We start from the raw sequence: 6000 nt of genomic DNA, 5'->3' as shown, positions 1-6000 counted from the left end.
TGTCAGAGGAACAAGGGACCTGTTAGGTTTTGCTGCCTTATAAAAAGATTCAAGTTCTTTCCAAAGTGAGCATGTTTCATCTTCAGTGGTCAGACGAATTCAGCATGTGCTCCATTGGAGGGTTTCTGTAGACCCATTAAATGCATGTACATTTGTGATATAATCCACTTCAACCCTCAATACATGAGTCCATGGAAAAGGGATAATAAACCATCAGGGAAAGAAAATATTTTACTTTTCCATATTTGTGCTTCTTGACTCCTTGTATGACTGTTTTCAGGAATGAGTGCTGTTTCTTGAGCTGGCTTGTTTGGGTGAGTAAGCTATTCATTTGAGTGTAAATTAGTCACTTTGGAAGGTTGTATCTACTTTCTGTGGTAAGTGAATGTTTTGTAAGACACTGTTGTTTCAATGCATTACATAGTCTCTTAAGGCCTGAAAGCCTTCCCAGATAAACCCTATTAATTCCAACTACTCCAGTGACTGCCTGAACACTTCTGTAACATATATTAATGAGACTTTTAAAAATATCATAAAACTTTGTTCAAATGAGTGATGTCCCCTTCAAAATGAATAGCTGTGGGAATTATGCTGAGAACATTTTTTTCTGGAAAGATTGGCTTTCAAAACCTATACTAAATATCTAAATACTAAATATCCTAAATAGTTGCATTCTTTTTTAGAATGAATTTATCGTTTGGGAACAGTCAAAATCACTTGGAGGTAATTCTGATGAGTAAAGTGTTTTTTTCAAACTGGGCAATACCATTTTTGGTGAGGAGAAGAGAGGAATGCTTGAATATCCTCTCTTCTAGCCAAGGTTCATTTCCCCTAACCCATCCACCCCAGATTCTATTTAGTTATGTAGTATTAATTATTCTTGCTTATAAGCCTTTATAGTTTACCTGTTGAAATATAGAATTCCAAAATTTTCTCTCCTTAAAAAGTAGTTACTGCCAGGGTTTGTGCGATCCTAATTTTTTCCTTGGTCCCTTTCTGATTGCTTTTAGCATTTTTTTCTTTGATTTGGAAGCTCTAGATTTTTACTATGACATTTGCATTTTTAGTTTGTGTTTCTTTCAGGAAATGATCAGTGGATTTCATATTTTCACTTTGCCTTCTGTTTCTGGGCAGTTTATTTTTGTTCTTTCTTGACATATGATATGCAAAATTTTTTATTCATGGTTTTCAGGAAGTTTTATTAATCTCATTTTATTTCTTCTTGGCCAATTTTATAGATTTATTTTATAAACCAATAGATTCTATCCATTTTCTTAATTTTAAAAAATCTTTTGAGTTTGTTCTAACATTTCTTATTGTCTCATAAAACCATTGAATTCCATTTTTCCATTCCAGTTTTCAGGAAGTAAACTACTTGGGTAAGCTTTTCCACCTTCTGTCCTAAAGTCAATATTATTCTCCTTTCAATATTTTTCTGTTCAAACTCTCATTTAACTCTCATTTGTAATTCTTTAGTTTTTACTTCTTGTTTCATTTTTTCCACTCCTTCTTGTAGTCTTTGTGACCAAAAATGTTTACCCTCTCTGAGTCTATACTTGCAATTGTTGTAGAATGAATCCCTTAGAGTCATGTCTTGGATTTTTCTCAGTTCATGTAGGGGAAGGAGGAAAGGGATTTATTAATTATCTACTATGTACCAGGCACTCTACTAAGTGTTTTACAAATATTATCTCATTTGGTCCACACTACGACGCTGGGAGATAGTTGCTATTATCTTCATTTGACAGATGAAGAAACCCAAACAGGTCAAAGTTAAATGACTTGTCCATGGTCACATATTTACTACCTAATGCATGTCTAAGACTGGATTTAAATTCAAGTCTTCCTGACTCCAGGGCCAGTGCTCTTCTCTACTTCATCTAGCTGCACTAGGTCGTATTATTTCTCCATTAGGTTTAGGATTTTCTTCTGTTCACTCATATTTTTAGCTTCAGTTATTGGTTTGGGAATTTATGCTAGTGTTGGTCCCTTCTAGCACTTTTAGGGTTCACTGGACTTTGTTTAATTCTGACCCTCCTGGATACTGCTGACACCACTGATATTGACAGAGTTATTGGTCTCAGTCCATACCCTCTGTCTTAATCTATGGCTTCTCCATCTCTGGGGGACTATTGTAGGTTCAGGGCATGGCTAATCTTTCCTTTTTACACAGTACACACTTTACTCTGTCATCTGTTCTCTAGGAGGTAAGTGGCCCCAGAGGACTTTTCGAGATCACAGAGGCCCCAGGTCTCCTGTTTTCTGGCATTGGAACCTAGGTGCTGCGTTGCCCCAGTCTCCTGTTGTGGCTTCCATGACTGTATGGCTGGGTCCTCTATCTCTGCACAGTGAAAGACCTATTAGAAATGGTCCTATCCCTCATTGGTGTTGTATTCCAAAAGAGGATCCTAAGCATGTTTTGAGGAACATCAGCATCATTGTCATGAGTGTATAGGTGATTATTTTGAAGGCTACATTCATTCCATTGTATAATTTTTATTATATTTATTTGAGAAGTTTGACTTCCTTATATATTTGTATATTTCTGTATCTCTGCAATAGGGTTTGAATGTTTGGCAGTTTGGTTCAAGAAAAGGACCTCAGTGGCCAGCATCTTGTCCTGCCAGGTTATCTTCAGAATCTTCTTAAGACAATTCAAATGAAAGTGTTCCAATTTCTGGCCATGGTTTCTGGCTGATATACTGTCTAGGTTTCATAGGCATATGCCAATGAAGTCAGTACAATGCCTCTATAAGCCTTCAGTTTGGTAAGCAGTCTAATACTTCTCTTTCACACTTTCCTTCTGAGCCTCCCAAGCACTAAGTTAGCTCTGGCAATGCATAGGTCAACCTCATTATCAATAGGTACATCCCTGGAAGGTAAGGTGAGTGAACTCATCCACAGCATTCAAAACTCCATTTACTGTGATGGTGTAGTGCTAATTGGTGGAGCACCTATGCTTTCTTGTTGTTATCGCTAGGTTAAAATTAGCACAAGCTGCAGAGAATTGATGGGATGGACATATTTGAATGCCAAATGCATTCAAATGCATTTGAAAAGATGCATTTGAATGCAAAGACTATTTTACAGAGAACTCAAAGACAGCAAGAGCTCACACCCTGGTCAGAAGAAATGATAGAAGAACACTCTCAAGGTTTCCCTTAAGAACTCTGGAGTTGATCATGTGCCATGGGAGACACTGGCACAAGACTACCAAGCATGACATGCCCATATAAGAGAAGGTGTTGTGTTCTATGAGCAAAGCAGAATTGAAGTAACTCAAAAGAAATGCAAGATGGGCAAATTTAGAGAATTTGCCCCAAATGTTCACATGGCCTATTTGTGCCCAACCTGTGGTAGAGCAGTCTAAGCTCATATTGGTCTGATCAGCCATAGTCAGAGACACACTATAACTTGACTCTAACATACTGATGTCATTTTGGTCCTCTTCAAGAATGAAGGACAACAACCGACTGTTTCTGTATGCATAAATACTTACATAGACTGTGACATCATTGGTGTTTTTGCTCTTTCCGTCAGTGTAAATTTGAGTCCATTATAAGTTTCTTATCCTATACAGTTTTTATCCCTGTCTTTCCATAATTTTCCTACAGAGGACTGATCAAAAGTGCTAGACTTGGAAATCCATATTTCCTGGACTCCCGTGTAATACTTAGGCTTTCTATCTGCTATCCCTTATTCTCTCTTATGACATAATCAGCCCATTTTTTCTAGACATTACTGTTTATGATGATGTCATATATATAAAATGACATATTCCACTCCTCATAAACAAGTCATCTTCAGCAATATACTTTAGTCCACTTATACCCTTATATCCACTTGGTGTCTTTCTATTCCCCTTCAAGTCACCTGCCATGTGGATTCTTCTGTGACCGTGGTGTTCCATGATTTTGCAAAAATATGGTATCAGCAGGAGCATCTTGCCATTTAAAAGATGGGTTTGTTGTTGTTTCTTTTCTTTTCTTTTCTTTTCTTTTCTTTTCTTTAGCAACGAGTAGCTTGGGATAATTGATCATATTGTGTAACTTTTCAAATGAAATCCAGTCTAGCCTCCTCTTCCCATCAAACTTGGGGTCAAGCTTATTTTCTACCTGAAGTTTCTGTGCAAGTTATCTGTATCAAAAGAATAACGCAACAGAACATCCACCTGATTTTATAATCCTAACCTAGGTAGTAAGTTCTTTCCCTGGTTTGTTTTTCTACTATGGATGGCTAATCCAATCTCTTTTGAGTAAACATTGTTGTTGGTATAGTACACTAATAATGGACCTGTATATGTTTTTCTTATTGTATTCTCTTGATGTGTTTTTTTTTAGAGTGTATGTGATTTTTTCCCCATGTCTGTCTCATCAAGGGCAAGTGCCATTTGACTTGTATTTCCTTTGGAATTCCACTGCTTATATACTTTCTAATATTATTAGAGTACTGAAGGAGAGCTGATAATGGTGATAACAACAGCTATAAAACATACATATACATGTTGCAAAACAGAATCATGTTTACATCAGAATAGGGAATTCCCACTGAGTAAACTCCCTTGGCAAATGCAAATCACCCACTGTTTTGTAAGTCTTGAAGAGTCACCTAGGGACACTGAAAGATTAAGTGACTTGGCTAGGATCTCATGGCCCACATGAGTCAGAGGCAGAATTTGAACCCAGGTCATTCTTCCTCTGAAGCTGACACTCTATTAACTAGGAAACACTGTCTCTCAACTTGAATGCATATGGAATTTGATGGTCACACAAAGTGCTTTGCACACATTCATCACTGATCTTTATAACAAGGCAGTGAAGTTGATATTATATTATGTTGTATTATCCCTATTTTTCAGATGAAGGAACTGAGGTTTAAGGAAATTAAATTATTTGTCCAAGGTAAATGGTAGAGAATAGGATTTCAGCCTCCAAAATCCAGAACACTTTTTGTGATCCTCTCTCCCGTTAGCATATGTCTCAGACTGTTCAGTCGACAGGCAACAACTTGCTTACTAAGTAGGCTATGATCCAATATATTGAATATGACCTTCTTGTGGCATACAAAAAGAATAAAGAAAAATAGTCCAAACAGTGATCTCATTTATTCAGTGGAAGCTTGGTGTATGTCATCCAATCACCAAATAACTGGTACATTTATTAATGTTTTTTAAATTAAATGACTTTGTAATTTGCCAAGTTGTCCATGCTATAAATACAATTTTCAATTTTCGTTATTGAAAAGATGAGCTGTTACACAGTGGTTTTCTTTTAGAATACTGTTTCTTAATCCAAATTGTACTGCAGATGTATTCTCTATCATTAGCTATCTTGGGGAAGGAGGAATGACGCTTGACTTTGAATATTTTTAAAGTAATTTAATGAATGACAGTGACAATGACAGTTATATAATAACTCTAGGGGAGCTGCAAATATAATTTGTTTTCACTGAAATCAGGTTTATGTTTCTAAATTTTTTTTAAATTTTGTTTCTTTGGAAACACTCCATTAAATAAAAAACTATGGACCAACTGCCTCCATAAGACAAGAGCCTTGGAATAGTACTGCCTCCCAGATCAATACACCTGCTTTGATCCTGAACCCTTTTATCCCTCCCCCTCAGTCATCATCATCAACAAGAGGAGTGGGGAAAGAGCCTGCTATCCCTGCCACAACCAACACTTATTGCTCACCATTTGCCACCAATGGGACAGCCACACCACCTTGGCTGGAGTAACCAAGCACTCTGAGGGAGAGATTTAGGGGTGATATGCTCCAAGTGGATCAGATCATAACTTCCACTGTGACCACCATCTCTCCTCAGACACAGGTGGACACAGCCTAAGACCCTGTGCCCAAAAATCAGGGGACTATCAGCACCTCATCAAACTATGGTGCTGCTTTCAACCCAATCCCATCCTTCTAAGATTAACCTTTGTGGAGATGTAACCCTGTAACTTTCTCTGAATGTATTACAGGCTCTGTAATACAGACCACAGCA

The sequence above is a fragment of the Petaurus breviceps genome, unplaced genomic scaffold (genome assembly GCF_028583685.1).
Source record: "Petaurus breviceps papuanus isolate PSGF00001 unplaced genomic scaffold, PetGlider_PUasm1.0 90667, whole genome shotgun sequence".
NCBI lineage: Eukaryota > Metazoa > Chordata > Mammalia > Diprotodontia > Petauridae > Petaurus > Petaurus breviceps.
Note: the sequence above shows the minus strand (reverse complement) of the source record.